The following is a 26,080-nucleotide window of genomic DNA, read 5'->3' on the forward strand; positions in this document are numbered from 1 at the left end:
TGGTGGTACCTGGTCTGCCCTTGCTGCTTTCTGCCTGCCCACACAGCCTCACCGTGTTCTGCTTCTCCCACCTGTTCCAGCTGTGTGCCTGGGGCCATCTGGGACCATCTCTGGCCTTGGCATGGGGAGCTGGGCCTTCCTTTGTGGCTTGGCAGAAACTCCTGATGCCAAAACCAGGAGCTGGCCTCCTGATGCCAAATTGAGCTGCCCCATGCTCATTTTGCATGGTCAGCTTGGCTGCAGAAGGGGACCTATGTCAGAGGAAGGTGCTCTCAAGACCACAGAGGAAAAGAGCTTTTCTGTGGGGTTTGCTCACAATGTTTCAGGTCTTCACTGCAAGAAAAACCGAGATCTACTGAATATGAGTATTCTGAAAAACATGTAGCGTTAGTGGATGATCAAATGCATTTTTTCTGATAGCAGTTGTTAATAAAGCCATTTTTTAATCTATGAAAGTTTTTTAGAGCCAGGAAATTCAGAGTGATTTCTGCTCAGTGTCTAGAATACAAGTACATGCTTAGTATGAGGCATGCCAGTTTAAAGCTGTCATCAATGAAAATAAAATATTCCACAAAACTGCTTTGCACAGAAATGACTGAATGGAACAGTTATTTTGGCTCCGTAGTCTATAATATTTCTCATTTTGTATCACTTGTCATTCCATATTACAAAGATTCAGACACACTTAGTTGTCCTTGCCCAAATTGTGGTACAGGATTAAACTGCAAATTCTAGGCTTTATCTTGTCTATTCCTACATTTTGTTTCTCTGAAACAACTTTCCTGTCATTTAATATCCAAGGAAAACCATCTCCATATAAATTAATTCCTTAGACTTCCCTATTACACATACCACATATATTTTAGAGATAAAATTAATCTTTTAAGGATTAATTTTCTATATAGTCTATGAAAATTTCTATAAGCATCCTCTGTTTAAAGTGCTTCATGCTTTGCCCTTTTTCCAAGATTCCTTAAAAATAATACCATACAGTAGTATACCTGGGTCAGGAAAACGAAAACACAATTAAGCAAAATCAAAATCTATTGTTTGCATTTTCACAAATTATTATGAAAAATAATTCATTATAAAAATTGTATTTTGTACACCTATTTTAGAGTGTATGAGGAAGAGTATTCTTGGCACTACAGTCTGAAAGCTGCTTAGTGAAAAAAGATCTGGGGGTGCAGGTGGACAGCCAGCTCAGCATGAACCAGCAGTATGCCCAGGTGGCCAAAAAGGCAAACAGCATTCTGACTTGGATCAGGCATATCAGGAAAATTAGTGTGGCCAGTGGGACTAGTGAAGGAATCATCCTCCTGTACTTGGCGGTCGTGACTTCGTTCCTCAAATCCCTTGTCCAGTTCTGGGTCCCGAAGGACATTGAAGTGCTGAAGTGCATCCAGAGAAGGACAAGAGTTGCTGAAGGGTCTGCAGCACAGGTCCTGTGAAGAACAGCTCAGGGAGCTGGGGGTGTTTAGGAGGAAAGGAAGCTCAGGGGGCCTTATGACTCTCTCTGCAACTTTCTGAAAGGAGGATGAAGCCAGGTGGGGGTCAATCATTTCTCATTGGCAACAGGTGACAGGGGAAGATAGCCTCAATTTCTGCCAGGAAGGGTTTGGATGCACTTTCTCTGAAAGTCTGGTCAGGCAATAGGTTGCTCAGGGAAGTGTTACAAAGGTGTGTTTGTAGCACTTGGGAGTGTGGCTTAGTGGCAGCATGTCCATGCTACTTTAACAGCTGGACTCGTTGATGTTGAAGGTAATACTTCCATGATTCTATGAATCTATGGGATTCCACATAGATTCTGAAGTCAACAACGAAGAGAAAATTAGATAGCTTGAGTGTATGGACACTGTTTACTGAATTTCAGAAAATATTTTTTACAAAGACTGTTAGTTTTTTTACAAAAACTCCCCTGGGCTATTTTAATGGCTCACTGCTTACCCAGGGTGACTAATCTTTTGAGGTAACAAATCTGTCTTGGTCTCAGAAAGCAAACTTTTTCCTAAACACAGCCTACAGAATGTCAGTAATGGCTCATGCAGAAATTATTCTGGAATGTGTCACATTGTCTTAAGTGCTATTCCCTGTTGTGCCTTAACACCTGCCTGTGCTGTACATCGACGCTCAGCTGTTCAACCAGTCTGTAGCTGAATTAGAGTGACTATTGCTGACTCTAGTTGCCTGTCTTTAGTTATCTCATTACTTCCTGTTTCCAGTGCTAAAATACTGGATGGCTTTAAGTGAATATTATCTGATCCAACCTCTAGGTCCTGTTTCTGAAAACTAATAGTATTTCAGTTCTGCAATATTTAACTGGTGTTCATTAAATGTTCCCACAAGGCTGTAATAAAATTTATCACAAAATATATAGCAAAACTCATAATTTTGTCTGTGTGAAATTATTTTCTGGAGAATAGAACTTGATTAAAGCCCTCCAGGTGTTTAAGAGATACCTGTCAGAAGCTGAATGATCTGTAAAAGTTATTGTCATAGTTGAATTTCAATCCTTGAGACAAATTAAGGAATATTTTTGACATATATTAAAAATTGGATTAAAGGTTCTGATGTCTCCCACTGAAAGTTTTTTAGAGCTAAGTGAGGAAGGAATGGAAAAGTTTAAAACATCACAGGAATCAATCCTATACAGGAATTAATCCCATGCTGCTTGAGTATATTGACATGGAAACTTAATGAACTTCTCAGGCATTCTAAAATACATCAATTTCTAATTTCAGTTATTTAATCCACGAGGTCTTATTTTTTCTTTCTAATATTAAAAATGAATTAATAACTGTAGCCATTGCAGTTGTAGTTCAGTTTGCAGCACCAGCTGGGAATTTGCAATCAATTAATATGAAATTGCTTGAAGTAAAAGTACAGTTGCTATTACTGTAGATGAAAGTTTCTTATAATTGTAAGTAAAAAAGTGTTGGCAAGAAATAAATATTGAAAATTATTTTTAATATTAAACATTAAATAACAGGCAACACGCTTTCTGTATGTTAGTGTGTCTCCATAGAATAAGCGTAAACAGCAGAAACAATAGGTATAGTATCAGGCAAGAGATTATACTATACCACTTTTACTATTCTATATCACACTATCTCCACCTTATGATCCCTACGGTCAAAAATTTCTTCATTTTTGTACTGTTACAATATTACTATAAGACAGTTAACATTAAAGTCATTAAACAGACTAAACCTATGATAAATAATGAAGTTTTTCCATTTTTACAACCAAATCTAGAAAGTTATTCTACAACAAGTCATTCAACTTGTTGAAGGACTTGGAGAAAGCACCTTGAAGCTCCAAGTCCATTATCCCTTGAACAAAGAAAGAATCCAGAAACACTGGTGAAATATTTTTTTAAAACTGTACTGTAGCACTGGTGTCCCAGGGAGGACCCAAATGACTGCACAGTGCTGGGGCCTGGCCAGGCCTATTGAGCCATGCTCAGCACTGCTCAGTGGCCTCAGGAGGGTCTCTGAATCTGACCATGAGATGACAGCAGGCCCTGCAGCTGCTGCCACACCGCGACAGACACTGCGGCTGCTGCAGCGCCAGCGACAGGCACTGCCACTGAAACCACTGGAACAGAATCAACCGCTGCTGCTGCAGAGAGGCAGAAAAGTACACAAAAGTCACCAGGTAAAAAAGCTTCAGCAAAAACAGTCAAGGAGTGTAGGAGCTAGGGCCTGGTGCTCGGAAGATATCGGGATGTAATGGAAAGATAGTCACCCCCCTCCTCTATAGTGTATGGTAATGAACCCTGTAATTAGCCAATAGCACCTAGCTGTGATGAAAGCAGATGGGAGTGACACTGTGGACCTAGGCTATAAGGTGTCAAATTCTCCAGCAATAAACACCATTTCTGCCATCCATCACATTGATGCTTGTGTGCGACCGAGTGGCCTGAGCATGGCCACCGTGCTGTTCCTGAACCAGGGTGTCTGCCTTGCTAGGCAACATTTGGTGCCGAAACCCTGGAAACCAATTGCGAAAAGTGGGATTCAAACCCAGAAAGCCAGGACTGCCTGGAAAACAGGAGCAGCGGCCAGGACAGCTGGACCACTCCTGGTGAGGGACACGTCCCTGAGACCAGAAGGAAGATGGAAGCCCTGATAAAGGTTGTATCTGAATTACATAAACAGTGGGGAATAGATTGTAAGTCTAGAGATTTTACACTTGCTATCGCAAGGCTTTTGTATATTGAGGTCATAAATCAGCTAGTAAAGATTATCCACCCTAAAGTGTGGGAGAGATGTACTAAAACCCTTGCCGAAGAGACCTGGAGGGCAGCAAAAAACTGTTTGCTGGCCACCCCGAAATTTGGGGTCAGAGCAGCCACCCAGACATTACAGCCCCCAGGTGAGAGCGGCTTGGCTGAGCCAAAAGGGGCCCAAGAGGGTGATACATCCCCTCAATTCCCGAAACCCGATCTGCTCTCGGAGGGACAGCAGAGAGCAGAAGTTTTTTGGAGAAAGTTAACAGAGGAAGCCAGAGGTGCTGCAGAGAAAGCCTGGGGGGGACCACCGCCCCATGTATCCCAAAATGGTGCTGAGCAAAAAGACAAAGAGCGAGGGGAAAATGTCCTTGGTGAGAACAGGGAACAAACACTAGCATTGATGAGCGAACATGGTCGGGAGGATGAGAATGATGAAGTACATGAGAAAGAAAGAGAATGTGAAACGAAAGAGAAAAGATGTGGGGGAGATGTTCAGAGAGAAAGGGAAACGAATGTGAAGGAGAGGGGAGGGGGGCCAGCCAAGAAGGGGAAAGGAGAGGAGGGTGGAACAGAGGGTGGAGTGAAGGGTGGAGTGAAGGACAGGGAGAACCAGGACGGGGGATCAGCTCGCCCACAGGGGGTGTAGGTGGGGCCGGAGCCCAACAAAAAGGCACGGGAAACCGGAAATAATGAGCCAGTCGAGTTCAGACTCCAACCGAGATACTAGCGAAGGTGAACGGTCTGCGACCGACTCCTTAGAGGAGGAAACAACAAAGATAAACAAGAATACCCCCCTCCACATTAAAAAAGAACTGAGAGAGGATACTCCTCTCACAGATTGGGGACAGATAAAAGCTTCATATGCCACCTGGGTCCCTTCAGCAGCGCTAGCGTTCCCAGTCCAGGTGACAGAGGGGGGACAGAGGATCCACTCACCAATAACTCCTAAACTGCAAGGCTCCAGCCTGCAACAGCTGATGGGCACAGACCCAGCAATGATTACCCCATGCCTATCAGTTTTTAACTTCAGTGTTTCTAACGATTTTTGTGTGCAAGTTGTGATTGTTCCCAGGGTCCTGTACCACCTGGATGAAGAGTTGAGCCTGCAAGTGGAGAAATTCACCTGACTTCAGAAAAGAGAACTGGTGGCAGGAATGACCATAGTGATGCTGCTTAGCCTGGGAGCAGCTGGTGCTGCCACAGGTGTCTCTGCCATCGTGACCCAGCAACAGAGACTGTCTCAGCTACAAATGACAATTGATGAAGACTTGCAGATAATTGAAAAACCATGTGTTTTAAATAGGCTCGTGTCTTTTGTCAAGAGCCAACTACAAAAAGTCAACATCCTGTTTGTAGAAAGACAGCAGATGCTCTAAAAATACACTTGGTCACCGCATGTGCCTTATGTTTGTTAATGAAAAATTGTAGTGTCTATTTTATAAGTTTTTAGCCTTTCAGTTAAGCATAGTGTATCCTATATTTTACTCAAGTCTATAATATCTACTTTTAAAACTTGTTATAATATAGATAAGTTAGATAAAATGTTTAGAGCTAGATATATAGAAGATAACGTTAGAACTTTTAAGACTAATATACCTCATATTCTAGCAAATTTGATTAAGCATAAAGAGGGGGAAAAGTAGGAGCTAGGGCCTGGTGCTCGGAAGATATCGGGATGTAATGGAAAGATAGTCACCCCCCTCCTCTATAGTGTATGGTAATGAACCCTGTAATTAGCCAATAGCACCTAGCTGTGATGAAAGCAGATGGGAGTGACACTGTGGACCTAGGTTATAAGGTGTCAAATTCTCCAGCAATAAACGCCATTTCTGCCATCCATCACATTGATGCTTGTGTGCGGATTGGACCGAGTGGCCTGAGCGTTGGCCACTGTGCTGCTCCTGAACCAGAGTGTCTGCCTTGCTAGGCAACACAGGGAAGACAGGGAGTGTTGCAGTTTGTTTATTTAATTTTGTTAAGCACATATTAAAATTGTTGGTACATTCTTGTTTCCCCCCTGTTGTTGTGTAATAGTTTAGCCTTAGTTGTCAATATTGTTAACCCCTCCCCTTTTTCCTGAAAGTTCCCTGTCAGTTGTCTTCACCCTGCCCCATCTCCCCTATCCATCATTGTAAACCCCACCTTTCCTTCCAGCTCCTTCTGTGTATTTCATCCCTTCTTTGATAAGATATTGGTTACTATGTTGTTACCCCGCCCTCGCTGTAGCCCCATTGGCCCTCAATATTGTGATCTCCTCCTCTTACTCCTCCCTCTGTGATCCCTGATTGGACCCTGAATTGTGCCCACGCCCGAATAAAACCCGACGCACAGAGATGCTCGGGGCTCTTTCTCCTGCTCCGTCGTCCCAGCCTGAACCCTTGCCTCCGTTCCCTTCGCCCTAATAAACTTGTTCCTGGAAAGTGCAGCAGACTGAGCCTCCTCCATCCTTTTGTCACAACCCACGACACCTGAGTTAGCAGAACCCGGCAGAGGTTGGAGCTCTGTAGGTTCCGCAGTGGGATCACATTTCCCCTGCAGTTCCCCACTCCTGGCCGCTGCCCGTGCCGGAGTGGCATTGCAGAGCTAGCCCAAACCTCCGGTGCGACTGAGGAGCAGCATCAAGGGAGAGCTAAGAGGAGGAAGAAGCAGAACCATTACAAGGGTGATTTTCAGGGCCATCATCAAGGCTATCACTGGAACTGGAAGAGGAGACAGAAGAGACAACCACAACTCAATCCCTATCACTAAGTGAGCTGCAGGAGCCAATAAAAGATTTCAGCCATCATCCATGTGAGCATTTTTCTGCCTGGCTACTCCAGTGCTGGAGTAGATGGAGTAATGGAGACAATAATATAGAGTTAGAGGGTAAGGAAGCCAGGCAGCTGGCATCACTTGCTAAGGAGCCAGGCATTGACCAAAAAAAGGGAAAAAAGGACAAAATTCCTTAGGAGATTGAAGTCCACAAGTTGCTGAAGAAGATTCTTAACAAGTGTGAGGGAAAGTTATTCCTATAAAGATGATCTTTCATGTAACTCAGGCAAATGGACCACAATAGAGAAAGGTATTCAATAACTGAGGGAAATGAAATATGCGAGAGAAATGAAATATTTTGACCCAGACAATAAGCAGCTCCCCGCAGATCCAGATGACTCTTACATCAATGAACTTTGTGGAGGAAATTTATACAGAGTGCAGCAACAGTACATGCTGACCCCTTGGCAACAATTTTTTGAAAAGGCTATGCACTACCAGCAGTTAGTAACGTGATTTGGCAACTCTGGGAATATGAAGAGAGTATTCCTTCCTCCATTGTTTAGGCTATGGAGAAACTGATAGATAAACTGACAGATAAACTGACTCATGAGCTGCAGCAATTCAGAGGAGTATGTCCTGCTCCCCCCCGTGCAGGCCTGAACTTCACCAACTGATGGCAGGTGTCCTTTTGCTCAAGAGTGGGAACATAGAAGGTCCACACCACAGGGTACCCTGCAGCTTTACCTGTGGGACCACAGAGAGGATATGAGGAAGTGAGATGGACAATCCACCTTAAATTTATATGTACAGGTGTGGAAATTGCTGGATAAAATGTCTACAGTTTGTTTTTTTTCCAGGCAGTTTGTGTCTCTGTACTCCAGAAGCAAGTTTTCCAGGCAGAATGGAAGGTCTTTTCATACTACTATGAAAATGAGTATGAACTCATACATACTCATACTTAGTTCCCTCTATGGAGGGAAGTTCTAGCCCATTCTACAAGATGTCAGGAGAGAATGCTGTGATCAGTGTTAGAGGGGTCCTGCTACCAGCTAGGTGGATGAGAGGCATAACTGGGTTTACTGGACTGTGTAGATTCAGTGGCCTGGCACAGTGGCCCCACAGGAGCATAAGGCTTTAGTAGGCTCTGATGCACAGGGTGCCCTAAGGCCATCAAGCTACATAGAATCTATTTGTATTTCTGGAGTGACAAAGGGATCCAAACAGCTGAGATTACCCTAATTAGGAATGAGTGGCAAAAGTACCCTATTTTGCCTGGACCAGACATTCCACACATTCTTGGCATAGCTTATCTCAGGAGAGGATATTCTAGGGACCCAAAAGGGTAGTGGTGGGTCTTTGGTATTGTTGCCCAGGAGATGGAGTAAATCAAACAGTTTCCTACTTTGCCTGGTCTTTCAGAGACCCCTTTTGTTGTGGTGTTGCTGAAGGCTGAGGTATAGCAGGTGCAAACTGCTACAACAACAGAACATTAGGGGCAGTAGAACACCTACCAAAACCTGAAATTCCCATCTATAAACTATTTAGTCACTCGGAAAGCCAAGGAATCATCAGCAGGACTTGCTCACACTTTAACAGTCCCATATTGGCCAGTCTATGACCTCATATGGAAAGTTTAACAGAATGGAGGCTGAGTAAAGTGTTGTGGCCTGAATGATATCACACCACCTCTGAGTGCTGCTGTACCAGACACAGCACTTCAATATGAGCTGGAGCCAAAGGCAGACAAGTGGTGCCACCACTGACATGGCTGATGCATTTTTCTCAGCCTCTCTGGCAGTAGAGTGCAGGCCACAGTTTGCATTCACTTGGAGGGGTGTCCAGTATACCTGGAACAGTCCCTGGGGTGGAAAAACAATTTTACCATCTGCCATGGACTGATCCAGACTGTACTGAAAAAGGTTGAAACTCTGGAACACCTGCAATATATTGTTAATTTCATTGTGTGGGGGAAAAAACCAAAGCCAAAACCAAAAATATTTTTCCATAAAACTGACTAAGATAAAGGGACCTGCACAGGAGAACCTGTTTTTAGGAATAAATGCTAAGATGGACATCATCAGACCCTAATGGACATTATTAATAAGATAATCACAGTGTCCCACTAACAAGAAAGAAACAGAAGCAGTTTTTTAGATGTTTTAGGCTTTTGGAGAAATCACATTCCAGATTTAAAGTCTGATTGTAAGCACTCTCAAGTGACCCAGAAGAATGATTTCAAAGTGGGCCCTGAGCAGTGACAAGCCTGTGATCAAATCAAGCAGGAGACAGTTCATATTGTAGCCCATGGGCCAGTCCAAACAGTGAAATATGTACAAAATGTGCTTTGTTCTGCACCAGAAAAGAATGGCCCTACCTGAAGCCTCTGGAAAAAAGCATCAGGGGAGACTCCATGATGACCTCTAGGTTTTGGAGTCAAGCATACAATGAATCTGGAACATGTTATACTTCACCAGAAAAGGAGATACTGACAGCATATGAAGGTGTCCAATTCACTTTGAAGGTGATCAGTACTGAAGCACAGCTCCTCCTGGCACTCTGGTTGCCTGTGCTGAGTGCGTTGCATGTTGAGTGGACGGATGTTCTCTACACAACATGCAACAAACGTGATTGCAATGATAGGAAACCCCAGCTCTCCAGGATTCTTAGAAGTGCTCATGGACTGCCCAGAAGACAAAGATTTTGGAATGTCACAAGAGAAGGTATTACATGCTGAAGAGGTCACACTGTAATGAATTACCAGAAAATGAGCAGCAATATGCCTTGTTTTTTATTGACCCTGCTGTTTTGTGGAAATACATCAGAGATGGAAAGTAGACAAGACACAGAAATTGCTGAAGGACAAGGTGAATCAAATCAATTTGCAGAGGTGAAAGCCATTCAGTTAGCCTTCAACCTTGCTGTATGAGAGAAATGGCCAATACTTTATACTGATTCATGGATGGCAGCAAATGTCCTGTGGAGATGGTTGCAGCAATGGAAGCAGAATCAGTGACAGCTACAGGGTAGACCCATCTGGCTGCTGCACTGTGGCAAGGTATTGCTGCCTGGGTGGAAGACATGGTTAGGCAGGTACATCATGCAGAAGCTCATGTACCTAAGAGACAGGCCACAGAAGAGCCTCAAAAAAGCCAGCAGATGGATCAGGCTGCTAGGGTTGAAGTGGCTCAGGTGGATTTGGATTGCCAGCAGAAGGGAAAATTCTTGCTCAGTGGGCCCATGACACCTTGGAACATCAGGGAAGAGATGCAACATATAGATGGACTCATGATCGAGGGTTAGACTTAACCATGAACCCTTTTCACATGGAGCATGTTCTGTGATCAATCAGGCCAAGTGGGTCAAGCCTCTGTGGAATGAAGGATGATGGCTGAAATATAAGTATAGGGAGGCCTGGCAGGTTGCCTGTATCACACTCCTCCAAACCTGTGTGGCAAGCAATGGTGGAAGCAACCATAGTACAGCTGGAAAGTTGTTGCTCCCTTTCGCACTGTGTGAGTCTTGGGACTGGGAAGGCTTACTGTGACACAGTATTCCAGAAAGAGTTGAATCAGAGAATGGAGCACATTTCCAAAACAACCTTGTAGAGACCTGGGCCAGAAAACATGATGTTGGGTGGATTTATCACTTTCCCTACCATGCACCAGCTTCTGGAAAGATCAAATGGTGTAATGGACATTAAAGACTGGACGTTAAAGAGAAAAATGGCTGTTTGGACTTTCAAACATTGGGATATACACTTGGCAAATGCCACCTGGTTACTTAAAGATTTGTCAATAAGGCTGGCTCTCACCAATCAAAATTTTTACATACTGTAGAAGGGGATGAAGTTCCTGTAGTGCACATTAAATCATGCTGAGAAAACAGTCCACCTCAACAAAAGGGACTGCTTTTGCTCAAGGACCCAGCGACACTTAGTGGGTAATGCAGAAGGAGAGGAAGGTCCAGTGTGTGCCTCAAGGTGATTTGGAGTGAAAATAGGCAATGAGTTAAATTATCTTACGTTAATATCTAACACTGTGTATTACCTCTTCTATGATGTCTACATATGTATCACATCACTGAACACCTTAGAGCATCAATCTTAGCCAAAAACATCCTGGGGATCTGAACCTGACATCCTTCTGATTGTTGCACTTGTAGCAGTGAAGAATGAATTTTGACAAAACTTAACCAGGGCAGAAATACTGGAATCAGAACTGACTCAAATATGCAGCATGAAACAATTTGGCAGCTGCATGGTGTTTTATCTCCAGCTGGGCTCAAAACCATGACACTAATCAATGCCAGAAATATCATATCAGGAAGAACAGGGGGAAAAAGTATTTTATTATTGTTTTTCCACACTCACAACTATAGAATTAGAAGGCAGCAGCACTGTAGCACTAGAGTTCAGGGAATAAAGCTGTAGCTCAGGCATGAGAAAATTTTTTTTTCTTCCTTTCATAAAAGAAACAAAAAGTTACACTTTTCTTCACCTGCATCCATCTCTGTTTACTGCTGTTAGGGAAGAAAGGTTATTGACTGTCATTAGAAAAGCTTTGAGTAACTGGATACAGTTGCAATGCAATTGATTAAAAAAACCTTATTCTGAAGTCAAGAAAAATACTGCTTTTAATATTTATATTTATATAAATAATAAATATATATAAATAATACATATTTATTTTTAATATTGCTTTAGTTAAGCATAATTCTTACAAACAAACTTGCTCATCAGCTATACAAAACCTGTGTTCAAATTCCTGAAATACAGAATAAGGTGTACATACAAATATGTACATGACACTAACAGCTCATAGCTACTAACACTTGTAAATTTACCAAGTTTAACATAAGTAAAATGTTCTAGTTCTTAATAGAGAAAAAAATTCATCCATTGAACTGTCTCAAGAATCAAATGTGAAGCTTTCTTCACCTGCAAAAGCTGCATAAATTTTCAAACCCTGTCAAGGAGATGCTATGTTGTAAAAGTCTATCAACTAGTTCAGTATTTCACTTTTTTAAAATAATTTGCAGATCCCCAGTAAGAACATGACAGCTAAATAAAATTAACTTATTTGAAAATACCTTCTATATTGTTTTTGAACTGCTGTATAATATTGTTTAGCAGTGAAATAACTACAAAATAATTTCCTCTAATTTTTAATAGAAAATCATACTTTGTTCTGCTTGTTAATATAACTTGCTTATAACAAGACATTTTTTAAGTAAAACTTTCTACTTTGTGTGATGCCTCTGCAAATTGCATAGCTAAGCACACATTTCTAGATGACCATACAAGAATTAACAGAGAAGTATTAAGATGAGCCAGCATTCATAAAAATTTATGGTCTACAGGTGGGCCTAGGAACAAATGTTTATTCTTTTAAGTGCTCACAGGAGACTGAAAACAAACTACTAAATTTCTTATATTGCTGTTGTCTTTTACATATAATCACAACTCCTGTTTATATAAATTGATGGTCACTTACATCAATAATATTGTTGTCACTTACAACAATAAATATTGGCCTGTTACTGACAAATAAATCAGATAATTTCCAACTAATAAAACAGAAACCAAACATTGGTTTCAATCAAAATAGAACCAAACATTGAAGTAAAAGTATCTTGATTTCTGTTGAGTTTTATTTCCAACTTCCTAGTGTGTACTGGTATAATTTGTTTGTAAAATTTGTGAGACGTATTTGCTGCTTCTAACTCTTAACTCTTGGGTTCTTAATTAGAACCCAACCATGCTAATTTTTTTTGTGATTCTACATCAACAGATATCACAATAAAGTATGTTGTCAGATATGACAGAGGACGTAAAATAAAGTGTCAAATATGCATCTTCACATTGAGGTAAGCATATATTTAGAAAGTGATGCTTATTAGAACAGGCAGTATCTCTTAAATGGATGTATTTTAACTTCATGACCTGTAGTATTTATTTGAGTTTATCTTGCTCAGAGACATTAAGTAAATATAAAAAAGAATGAATACTATCATAAAGCAAAAATGGGTTAAAAAAATTGGAAAAAACAGGAGTGGCTTCTTGGATATCTCTTTCTCAGAAAAAAGAAAAGTTCTGAAAGCAGATCTGATTTTTCCTTTTTCACTTATCAACCTAAGTACATCTGTAGTCCATAACAATGTCTCAAAAATGTAGAGTTGTTATGAACTGCAGAGCATTCCATAGAGATTCTGCAGCACTTGCTGTTTACTGAGTGACAATAATTAATTGAATTTAGGTCAGATTTTCAAGTACTTTATTGTTTGAATAAGAGTTGTATTTCATTCTGAATTCATCCTAAATTCTAATGCAACTAAGAATTTATCCTCCTTATTCATTCTGCATGGATACTTCATTTTTAAGAAAGTGCTAAAGTCAGAATCCACATTTCTACATACATTTTGCCATAGAAAATTGAAAGAAGACATTGGAAGAAATAAAAAATTATTCTACGTTTAATAGAAAAATATTAATTCTTTATACCCTATCAAAAGAAGAATATCAACATGAAGAAGCAAAAGAAGCAAAAGAAGAAAAGCAACATGAAGAACTTTGCTATAAGGTTTTCTGTTATAAAGGTATTAAATTATTATATATTTTTTGTTGATAAGGTAAGATAATGTATCTTGATATGGTAAGATAACCTGAGTATGTAAATTTCTCTTAAACAAACTAGCATCCTCTTCCATTTAATTGATATTATGATCAGAAGAATAAATATCTAAAACAGAGTGGCTGTATTGGCAAAGCAGATATCCAGAAGTTAATAGTGGAAATTACAAAAAAAAAATAATATTTAAAAAACAGCCTTGTTCTTATCCCATTTTTTTCCTCTTATATTAATATACTGAATACATGGTATAGGGTTAGACTAACCTTTTCCTTTTCCTGTTTTCTTTTTTTCTTTTTTTTTTTTTTTTTTTTTTTGTGAGACAATGACCTATTTAAATGAAGAGTTTTTTTAAATTTTAGGAGAACTGGCAAACTGGCAGAATAATGGTAGCAAAAGCAGAAGTTCAGTGGGGAAGGTTAAGTCATCACTCGACAGCCCATCAAGCCACTCAAAATTTCAGAGAAAAGAAGAATGAGAGAATAGTAACAATATCTTTCAACAGCTGTTCAGAGTAGGGAGACCAATTGAAACACAAGATGAAGACACTAGTCCTATAATCTAGGCAGATCCTCTAAATTATTATCTTTCCTGAGGTAGAAATCATGAAGTGAAACTCGGCAGATAACTAACTGTTCCTGCCTGGAAACAGAGCTGTCCATGTGATCACTAGTAGATATTATTCATTAGGATTTATTTTCAAATTATCAAATGGCAACAGAGTTTTCTTAAAGTGATACAAATCTTGGACACCTTACCAAGATTCTCCATTGTATGTGTTCATTTTTAGCAAGCCAAAGGATTTAATAAAATAACATTTTACGTAGGGTGATAGGAAAGAGTATTTCTGAATTCTCTAAAATATTTTATCTACAGCACTTAAAATAGCTGTTCGGTAGTCTGATGGCATCTCCATTGATCTGGAAGGAAGAAAGCAGTCAGGTGAATAATAACTTCATCTGCTGCAAGATTTCCTTAACATCTTCATTTATTGCATGAATGCATCTTTCTATTAAATTCTCCTATCTTTTTCTCTCACAAAGCAGTAAATACTATATCACCTCTAAAGTTATCATTTCTAGGGCTAACTCCAGTTAATTCTTATCATAGGTGGATGTATTTCAACACTATCTAACTAGTACAAAAGTGCCACACCTAAAGCATACATACCATGTCACCACAGGTGTTGTAAATAATCATGGTATTTTCAGAACTAAACTTCAGATAGAAATAATATCTTTCCAGGTTACAGGAAAATAACATATTGTTCTTTTTAAAAGCAAAGTGTTCACTTTTAAATAAAAGTTTGATGAATGCAATGCATTAAAACTATGTTAACATAGCCTAACTATTTAAAGAATGACATAATTGTAAAGCAGGGAAACATGTTGAATTGTAGCCTTCTCATTAGACTCCTTCCTTTTGGAAACCTGCTTTCTTCAACAGAAAAAAATAAAGTAAATATTTTTTAAAAAAAATAAATTATATGCTGGAAAACAAAGAAACAAACAAAAAAAAATAAAAATAAAAGGAAAGCCAAGTTTCAGTCCATAAATTGTAATACTTCTCAGTAGTACTTGAAACTCCAGGGCAGACATTACCAATGTGATAAAGAAAACATTCAGGATCATTGAATTCACTTAAAATATCAAAAAATCTTTCAATAGCACAACATATATTTGAAATAATATATATATATATGTTTAAAATCATAAAAAGGAATTAACATGTGTTTCCCAGTCAGATTTCAGACTATCAGTCCTTTCATTATTTCACCTCTCTGTATTGACTCAAGAACACCTTCATCTTTAAAAGAGGTCAGCAAATTTATTTTCTCTTATTAACTGATGTGGAAACAGGAAGAATCAAAACACAGTAGCAAGAAAGAATTCTTGAAGAACACGCAGTTTCAGTTTGGCTGTCAACTGATCAGAATCAGACACAGTTGTGTGGGGCAAAGGTAAGCAATTTCTCACTGAGCTTCAGGCTAGCTGAACATCAGTTTCCAGGGACTGATGGGTTAAATCTTATCCATGTGGGCAGACTCTCTTACATAATCACTGTAGCAGTGCTTTTCAAATGAGGGAATGATGCTATTATCTTAAAACCTTTTTAAGGAATAAATACATGATATCATAAATTTTACTTAGATCTTTGCTGTAATCAGTTTTTAAAGGATTTAATTTATATACAATTCTATATTTCATATATAATAATGAATATTTATGTTTATAAAATGGGTTGATAGAGAAAAGTATTATCTTGTCAATTAATTTATACTCAGTATATTGCCTTTATCTTCATTCAAAATTCAGTTTTAGAGGTTCAAGTTTACATTTCTGAAATCAGTTTAACTTTTGCAAGTGCAGTGTACTGGTTTTTTGAATGTTCAAAAGAAGTAAATATCTAGGTACCATCTTTCAGTGACAAACACACTAAAAGAAAAACAATAACATTGTTTCTTTATTTCTGTTTGTTACTGTAGGTTCAAAAGTCTTAGCAATCTGATGATCATTTTGTATTTAATGATGATGTGGTCAGAATACTTCTGATTTACCTTTATTAACTTTATAAATTATCCCAAGTTCTTCCAAATCCCTTACTACTATTGCATTTTTAAAGGCCTTTTCTTTGGAGTATTTGCTTTTTCTCTTGAAAAAATTGGATAATACTTAACCTCTGTGAACAGAAGCAGTTCATCCTTTAGCTAGTATAGTAATACCCACCAGAATTCTTTTAAATCAAATGATCACTGATTTATGGAATGTTTTGTTTTATCAAACATTTTGTCTGATTTATTTCAATAACTGTCACCTTTGGGATGAAATAAATTGTTAGAATATAATCTTACACTAATGAGAGCCACTTAATCCTTCTCCTGTCTTCTCATGTGTCTTCAGAATTGTGAATGCCTCAGGTGAAAAAAAACCCATTATGTTTCAGAATAGCTGCATTTTATTTACATGCAAGATACAAACTGATTCTCTATGAATACAACAACACACACAAATACTCAAAACCAGATTTATTCCAAATCCACCGTTGTTCTGAAAGTGTGGGTAATCTTAACCTTGAAAGAATTGTAGATTCAACCTTACATGATTACCAGAATAGTCTTTTATATCTCTATCTTTACTATGCTGTTTACCTGGTTAGCTTTTAACCACTTTTAAATTAAATGTAAAATGTTAAAAAGCCTTCTTAATGATACTTGCTATTGCAGGTTGTACAGATACAGATAGAATATACAATTGATGGGAAAATACTAATATATTTTTGTCTGAACACTGTTAAAAAATTCAGATAACCCGCTAAATACAACATTAATTTTTATAGGCAAAGCTGATTACATTTTAACAAGTTTTGGCTTTGGGAGGGTTTTGTTTGTTTGGCGTTTAGAGAGGTTTTTCATTGGTTTGGGGTTTTTTATAATAGTGTTGCTGTTGTTTCCTCTCTGTTTCTGCTTCATTTTTAGGTTCTTCTGGTACATTTTATTTGTTTTTCTTTAAACTCCTCAATAATCTAAAAGCTATTTGTTTCATAAGCTAAGTTTCTGATATGACGAATAGAGGGTTTATACCTATAATATTGAACTGCCTAACTTTTGCTGTCTAAAAAAATGTTATTAGAAATCAATAAATTCATATTTAATTAAGAAAAGTATTTACTTTTACAGAAAGTTTCTAATCACATGGTGCTTTCACGTTGCAATTTGCCTTTTCTGCCTACAGTATCTACATTAGGTTGCATTCACCCTTTGGGATTTGCATGTTGTTACATGAGGTCACTTAATTGTCCCATTCTGATTTCATCCTTGCAATCTCATTGTGATTATTTTCAGCATCGTTCTGGAGTCAGCCAGTGCTCCACAATTTTTTGTCTACCACATTTTAATCAAAATGTGTTCTAGAAATTATTTTTAATTCCTTACCTCTTCCTCCCATAATTATTAAATTAGTTATAATGATTCTTGCATGGATGTACGTATCTAAATATACAGGACAAGAGTGGCAGAGGTTCAACTTGCCTTGAGGATATACATCCAGGGACAGAATGCAGCAATGTGAGAAGCATTCTTTTTTACACAAGGAGCCAGAGAGGACTACTGCTACAATATTCATAAATGACCTTTAGTGTCCTAGGCTCAGATCCCTAAGTATCAAACTCCTGACTATTTATTGCATAAGAAACCACAGTTTTAGCAGAAGCAGATGTGTCCCTAGGATGAAGTACGATTTGTGCCCCTTCTCAAAGGACATACCATGAGCAGTGATTTGAATCCCATGAAGTCTCCAGTTTCTACTCCAGCAGGGCAAGAAGTGGTCCCAGAAAGGAGTAATGGGCTTCTCTGCCAAGTGCCCCCATTAGCCAAGAATGTGAAAATGAGACAGATAAGAAAATGAGACAGTGTTTACAGCTTTCTCAAGTTATTAGACTTCCTGAAAACAGTGCTAAGTAAGGAATTTGTGAGAAATGGTGCTGGACACAAAATTAAGGACTGGACAATGTACTGGCATTTTATATGAAAAAATGGAACACAGGTGCTTTTAAGCCATAGCAAATGATCATCCTTATTTTTCCTGTGAAAGCATTTTCAACTGTCCATGTGACTTTATGTGCTGTTACTGCATAGATGCTGTAAGGCTGAAGTGAACCACGTAGCCATGACTGACATAAAAAAACAATTTTGTATAAAGAATAGGAAAACTTGTATAAATATTATTTTAAGATTATTTATATACCTGAAGCCCAGAAAAAAAAATTGAACATTATGGAAAGTAAAGAAAACAGATGGTACTGGCTATACATTGCAAAATATTATCAGGCTAAGGTTAAGAAATTATTAATAGATAAAGTCAAATTCTGTTTTATTCCATTCAGGTTGTTGAGATTGTGTGTGTAAATGTGTGTTTTTTGTTTGGGGTTTGCTTGTGGTCTTTTTTTGGGAGCTTTTTGGTGGGTTTGGGGATTTTTTGGCTGTTGTTTCATTGGTTTGTTTTTTTATTTTGCCATGGGTTTGAGGGGTTTGGGTTTTTTTTAAAATAGTTTCAATAAAAGTTTTAAAAATATGTTCCTAAACTATCAGTTTCTCTCTTTAATGGATTTGGTGACAAAAGATGATTCCTCAGTAAAATATAAACTTAGAAAGTCAATCAAGATTAACTGTCCATTCTAATGAAAACAGTAACATTAAGGCAAATTTAGCTGTTCATTAGAAGTGGCCAGACCAGTGGACATAACCTTTAGCTCAACTCTAGTACCATATATGAATACAATAATTATTCACATGAAAAAAAAAAAAAATATACTTTCTGAAAGATCCCCATATGTCTTCTTTGAAGTTGGCTTTTTTTCCCCCCCAAGCCACGCAACTAATATTTTGTCAGATAAAATAGTGCTAAAATTATTTACTCATTTCCTGCTGTGAGATATGAATTAGAAGGAGGACAAAGCAGACTCAATTCTTAAAAGCTATAAAGAAAACTTTATTTACAGAAGTAAAGGAATAAGAAGAATTAGAATAAACCTTTCAGATTTACTTTTCATCCCCCTACCCAACTTATTTTCTTTCCCAACTGACAGCATAGAGACAAAACCTGGGATTTTTCAAGTAGTTACCACCTCTACAACAATCTTTCATCAGTTCTAGTGGGGAGAGGAGTTTTCTCTCACCAGGCCATGTTATTGACACTTCTCCACAAGAAACAGTTCTCTCATGGCTTTTAATTTCCATGGAAAGCAGCTGCCTGGGAAAAAAATCTGCAATTGTGAAACTCCTCCCATTTTCACAGCCTTCCCACTGCTGAGCTAACGGGCCATGTAAACTTACAAGGTATTATTTTACAGACAAGTTGTTCAAAAGCAAAGGTTCTCTTCATTTATCTATGAGATCATCTTCATCTCTAGAAACAGACGTCTTCTTCTTTCCCTGGGGGCAAAGGCCCTTCATCACTCTCATCTCTCTCTCTGTTCAAGCTTCTCATGGGACCAAAGCTACTTCAACATCTGCTTTGCTTCACTATGGATGCCACTGCTCACATCTAGTTTGAATATTCCATTCCCCCATACTTTATCGTGAATTAAAGAGGATATTCCAGTGTATCACAGTCCATCTCCATGGATGCCATGGATGCCAATACTTGGGCATCTCCTCATTCTTCTTCTATCTGGGACTTGATTCCTTCTTTACTGACCTTGGTGTCTTCATGTTGTCTTCCACTTGTCATCACTCTGTCCTTTTCTCTCACCTGAGGGAACGATCGAAGTCTGCAGGTCTCCTCTGTGCAGTGAAAAGTTTAATATCTCACCCAGGCCTGCAGATGGTCATGATGGTTTCTGCTGGGCAGTGGCTGAAGCAGTCACTGTGATGGATTTCAGGCTGCACTGGGGCCCTCTCTCTGCCCAGCAGCCGCTGGGGCTGCGGTGGAGGGGGCCTGGCCCAGTCTGGAGCCGGTCCCAAAGCCCAGGGGACCCCAGCTCAGCATGAGTCAGCAGCAGTGGGACAGGGCTTGGTGTCAGCAAGATGTCAGCAGCCGGGGCCCTGTGACCTCCCATCCCCTGCCCAGCCACTGCTGGGGTCCAGCCCAGCCCCACCAGACCGCATGCACCATGGCAGAACCCAACCAGAGCCCAGTTACCTTTCAAGACCGGAAGCAAGAGAGAGAGATTTCCTGGGCTTGCCCATCTTTAAAATGTAGAATTCACAGAAGCGGATCTAGCTTCTAAGTGGTTTAATAGGTTGCCGATTCTCAGAGCCAGCAGGTCTCTGGTCCTTCCCAGGCACAGAGGAAGCTCACAGAAGCCTCTCCCAGAAAGATCACGTCCATGGGTGGCTTCTTCCCTCCTCACCAAATATCAGTAATACAAAACCAGTACAGAGCTCTTTGTCTTTTCTTGGCAGTAAACAGAAAAGTATGTAGAGTTTTTTGTTAGATGATAATACAAAAAGTATTCTTCAATAGTTTGTGAATGCTAAGAGGCACAAAGTAAACATCAAAAACAAAATTATCATCTGTCATTTCAGGTCTTCTTATATTAGCCAACAGTTTCTGTATTACTTTTCATTACAGTGTTTCATAGACATATAAAAATGAAAAATATTTTGACATTCAACAAAGAAATAATTACAAATTCCCAGATAATAGATGCTGTCAAAATTATTTTTTCCTATTGCATGGGAGAGTTCAATTCACAGAGTGAGGTTTTCCAAGCTGATGAGGAAAACCACAATAGCAGGAAGGCACCACTGGGAGTAATACCTCTCTCTACAAATGGCATCATACTTGTGCTATGCTAGTGACATGATAGAACTTACAGGGCTGTGGGGTGAATGTGATTGATGTTTCTCTTATGAGCATAAACAGGACAAAGCTGTTGCTTAAAGCCATAAACTTAATGTGCCTAATCCATCACCCAATGGAAAAATAAGTAGCACCTGACAAAAGGGACAGCACGGACTCAGTGAGCCCAAGAAGGCACTTATGCTCAGACAGCAGAGAAATATGCTTTCAGCATTTCAGATCTCAAAAGCAAGTATGACTCCACAACTCTTGATTCCAAAACCTAGTTTTCCCTATTTCTAATTCAGACTGTTTTTCCTAGTTTTTCTCTATGTTTGAAATTACTTAGTTTCACTGTTTTGACCTTGACTATTTTACTTTTTCTTTAAAATTGTTTTAAAAGTTCTGTATTTCTTTAGAAACCAAAATTTGGTTTGATCCAGATTGTTAACAATAAACATCTTTTAAAAAGAAGGAATAATAATAAAGCAAAATTTTTTCCTCTTTTATTTTCTCTGATTAAATGATTATAAACATTTTTCTATATTTTTCTATAAACTATTTCTGTATTTCAGTTTGTTGTATTTTTCAGTTCCCTCTGATAGACTCCTATTGTGGCAGATCAATAAATCCTTTAAAGAGAGTAATGCTGAGAAGTGGTGGGCAGAGGTGAAGCTCTGGGAGTTATGTAGAGTGTGATAGACCATTACATTTGCAAGGAACCTCACCTTGATCTCAGCACAAAGGGAACACAGACCACACAAAGGCCATGGTTTTAAATAAACAGCTATGAACTGCTGGTGTAAATGTTATTCCCTGATTTCATCAAAAGAATGTGAATGTCTCCCCAGTTTAGCCAGACCAATACCTGTAGAGTGAACAATTGTTCAGCTCAACCTCGACTATAAAAAACAGGCAACCAGCAAATTAATTTTAAGAGAGCAACAGGCTTGGGCTAGCATCAGACCTTCTGTTCCTTCCTACTGAGAACACTGAGCATCATGACACAGCATATGGTTGAGACTGGCAATGGGAATCACATTGGTATTGTGATAGAACTGTATATTACAACTGCTGCATTTTGCCATAATCTACCTTTGAGATTTCAGTATATTTTTAGTTGCTCTTCTAAATCAAAAAGCCTGTGTAGCATCAGCTCTCTTTAAAAAGTTTAATTTCATATTAATTTTATTAAACATTAAACATTGTGCCCTCCATGTCTAAAAAATACCTAAAGAACATGGTCAGAAACTTTTCAACTCTCACACACATCAAATGAGTTTAGATAGGTGATCAATCTTCTGCCACAACACTGCCTTTTCTAACAGACTGGAATGTTGTCATGAAGGGCTACACACTGCTAGGAGAGACAGACCAGAAAGGTACAGTGGTGGAGTTACCTTCTTTTGTGAGGCCAGACTTGGAACATATCAAGTCTGCCTTGGGATGGACGATGACTGAGTTGACAGCTTATGGGTTAGGATAAAAAGGCAGACTAGTGAGGGTGACACTCTTTTGGGTGCTTGCTGCAGGCTGCCTGATCAAGAGGAGGAAGTTGATGAGGCATTTTACAGGCAACTAAAGTAGCCTCAAAGTTTCAGGCCCTGGTTCTTGTGGAGGCCTGTAACTACCCTGACATCTGCTGGAGAGACAACACAGAGAAGCACAAACAGTCCAGGAAATCCCAGGAAACATTGATTAAAACTTTCTGACACAGGTAGTGGAGAAACTGAAAAGAAATGGTGTGGTCCAATATTTTATACTAACAAAAGGGGAAGGCGTTGTTGGAGATGTGAGGCTGGCAGCAGCCTTGGCTGCAGTGACTATGAGATTGCAGATTTTAGTAACAGGTAAGGAAGAAAAAGTGAAGCAAGTAAGATTTTAACCATGGGCTTCAGGAAAGCTACCTTTAACCTCTTCAGGGATCTTCTTGTAAAAATGCCATGGGAACAGATTCTACTAAGAAGAAGGGTCCAGGAGAACTCATTGATATTCAAGGATTACTTCCTCCAGGCTCAAAAATTATACATCCTGAAGAGCAATGAATTGTGCAAAGATGGAAAGAGACCTGCATGGATGAATCTTCTGTCTTTACTCAAGCATAAACAGAAAATACACAGGAGCTTGGACAGGACAATTGGAATTAATATAGACATGTTTTCAAAGCAGAAAAGAAACAGTGACAAAGACCAAATGGAATTAAATCTGCCCAAGAATGTCAAGAGCAACAAGGAGAGCTTTAGACACATCAGTAAAAAAATGAAAACAAAGTATTATGTGGGCTTATTATCAGGGAACCCTGATAACAGAGGACACAAAAAAGGCAGTGTCGCTGAATGCCTTCTTTGCATCAGTCTTCACTGATAAGATCAGACATCAGGAATTTCTGACAGGGAAGACCAGGCTGAAGGACTGTTGGCAGGAATTTCCTTCAGTCAAGGAGAACCGGTTTAGAAAACACCCTGGTAAAATTCATATCCACAAATCCAAGGGCCCTGGTGGAATTAATCCATAAGTGCTGAGAAAGTTGGCAGACACCATAGCAAGGAGACTTATAATCTTCTTCTGGAGACTGTAACAATCAGGATTGGCCCCTGAAGACTGGAAGAAAAAAAATGGCATTTCAGTCTTCAGAATTGGCAAAAAGGGAATGCTGGCCAACTCTATCTTACTTCGGTCCCTGGAAAGGTGACGTAGTGCCTCATCCTAGAGGCCAACTCTATCTACACAGAAGATAAGAAAGTAATCAGGAGCAATCAGCATGGATTCACTACAGGATCAACATGATTGCCTTCTATCTGTTCTTCTGTGGAACAAATACCTGTAGAGATAAGGGGAGAGCACTGGATATTGTCTACATTGACTTCAGCAAGACTTTCAACACTGTCTCTCACAATGTAGGTACGCTCAGGAAGTGTGGACTGCATGAGCTTAGAGTGAAGTGGATTAAGAATTGTCTGAACAGCAGATCCTAGAAGACTGTAACGAGTGTCACAGGCTCCAGTTGGTAGCCTATCACTACTGGTGTCCCCCAAGTGGGACTGGGTCTACTCTTGTATAAATTATTTATCAGTGACTTGAACAAAGCTGGGAGCAGTGGCCGATACTCCAGAGGGCTGTGCAGCCATTCAGAAGGACCTTGATAGGGTGGAGAGATGGGCAGAGGGAAACCTTACGAAGTTCATCAAAGTAAGTGTAGGGTCCTGCACTGGGGAAAAATAACTCCAGGCACCTGCACAGGTTGGGGACTTATCTGCTGGGAAGCAGCTCTGCAGAGAAGGACCTGGGAATCATGGTGGACAACAAGCTGTCCATATGACAACAGTATGCTCTGGTGGCCAACAAAGCCAATGGTGTCTTTGGGTCCATCTAGGATAACATTAATAACAGCTCAAGGGAGATGATTCTGTGCCCTAGAGAGGCACATCTGGAGTGCTGTGTCCAGTTCTGGCCTCCTCAGTACAAGAAAGATATGGAGGTCCTGGAGGGAGTCCAGTGGAGAGCTACAAAGATGATGAGGGGATGGAAGCATCTCTCTTATGAGAAAAGGCTGAAGGAGCCAGGACTATTCAGCCTTGAGAAGAAACAACTAACAAGAAACCTGTCAGAGACTGAAATTTTATGCTTCATAGCTTAAAAATTGTTATGAAGGAGTTTTGTCCATTATGGCAGAACTATGTATAAAGAAGCTGCTATCACTGAAGCCCACCCCTCCTAGAAGATGTCTCCTGACAGAAACCTTGGACTGAGTCAAATTGCCTCAGGGAACTTGAGATAAGATAAAGGTGACACTATTGTTCAATTATCTAGGGTCTAGGAAAAAACAAACAGGGCTGAGGGAGAAGAATGCATCCAAAGAAAGCCAAACCCAACAGCTGTCCAGAAAATCATTCCTAGCTGGGTTACAGGTGGGGAAGGTCATGGCTCACACAATCATCTGCTGAGGCCAGGTTTTCACACATTCCTCTACAACCAAGGAGGAGAGGAGGAGAATTTTGTGTGTGGCATAACCTCTGGTCAGAAAGAGTGAAAACCCATCCTTCCTTACACAAACTGGCTCAGCTCTAAAACCCCTCACCCCAGGAAGGCCACACCCATGAGATGTTCACATGAGAGGTAGCTAAGTGGTGTCACAATCCATCAAATAACCCTAAAGTGTCCCCCAGACTCATTCCTGAGGCCATGCACCAGAGAACTTCATGTGATGCAAAGTGATGCAGCTGATACTGAGTCTGGTGCAATTGACAGTGTCAAACTTTTCCACCACCAGGGAGGTACCTGGGCATTCCCATCTGGCCCAAACATACATTAATCCATTGAACTTTATGCTTTTGGGGGACCCTCACCATCAAGAATGGTGATGATGGAAATGATCAATGAGATGCCATTGGGATCCACAGAGTGTTGGTATTTTCTACTTAATCTGTCTCTGTCACACTCTTTCTCTCCCCCCACCTATTTTCTCTCTTTCTTTGTTCCTTTCTCCTTCGCTCTCTGTGTCTCTCTGTCTCATTTACTGTTAAATAAAACCCAGACTACTGACTTTGGCACATGGTCTTGTTAGCACCTTAATTCAGGTAGAGGCATCACTGTAACAATTTTAATTACTGGATCATAACAGAACCTTATCAACCTCTTTAAGTATCTAAAGGGAGGGCATCAAGAGGATGGATCCAGGCTCTTCTCAGCTGTGCCAAGCAATAGGATGAGAGGCAATGGGCACAGGAAGTCTCACCTGAACATGAGGAAGAACTTTACTGTGTTGGTGACCAAGGACTGGAACAGGCTGTCCAGAGAGGCTGTGGACTTTATTTCACTGGAGATATTCAAGAACTGACTGGACATAATCCTGTGCCACAAGCTCAAGGATGACCCTTCTTGAGCAGGGAGGTTGGACCCCTTCCAAACTTACCTGTTCTGTCACTCTTCATCACATCTAAAACTCTTTATTGTGTAGTACTCACCTCTATTGTGTAGACAGATGTAGTTCCTCGGCAACTACAACCTTTCATATGCAAGACTAAGTTTGAACCTTGTGGAATTCACAAAGATTCTAGCCTGTGGGGAAAAAGAAAAGAAAAAAAAGCAAGTGCCACCTAATGCCAAGTTAGATAATTCTGTCATTTTCTGTTTGTTGGTTTTACTAATGGCTCTGGACATCATTAAAACCTTATTGCTTGATAAAG

General features: G+C 39.7%; 1 long non-coding RNA gene across 1 annotated transcript in view; it reads right to left on the reverse strand.

Annotated features, from left to right (window-relative positions):
- Nucleotides 1–19,079: 19,079 nt before the first annotated feature.
- The window catches only part of LOC111941793 (uncharacterized), a 57,208-nt gene continuing 50,207 nt past the window's right edge, over nucleotides 19,080–26,080 (reverse strand). Inside the window, exons 5-7 of the long non-coding RNA XR_015280144.1 lie at nucleotides 25,859–25,952; nucleotides 20,253–20,507; nucleotides 19,080–19,894 (exon numbers count right to left, since the gene is read on the reverse strand). This is a non-coding gene — a long non-coding RNA (uncharacterized LOC111941793). The remainder of the gene's footprint in view (nucleotides 19,895–20,252; nucleotides 20,508–25,858; nucleotides 25,953–26,080) is intronic.

This window comes from Cyanistes caeruleus, chromosome Z, assembly GCF_971803275.1.
Source record: "Cyanistes caeruleus chromosome Z, bCyaCae1.hap1.1, whole genome shotgun sequence".
NCBI lineage: Eukaryota > Metazoa > Chordata > Aves > Passeriformes > Paridae > Cyanistes > Cyanistes caeruleus.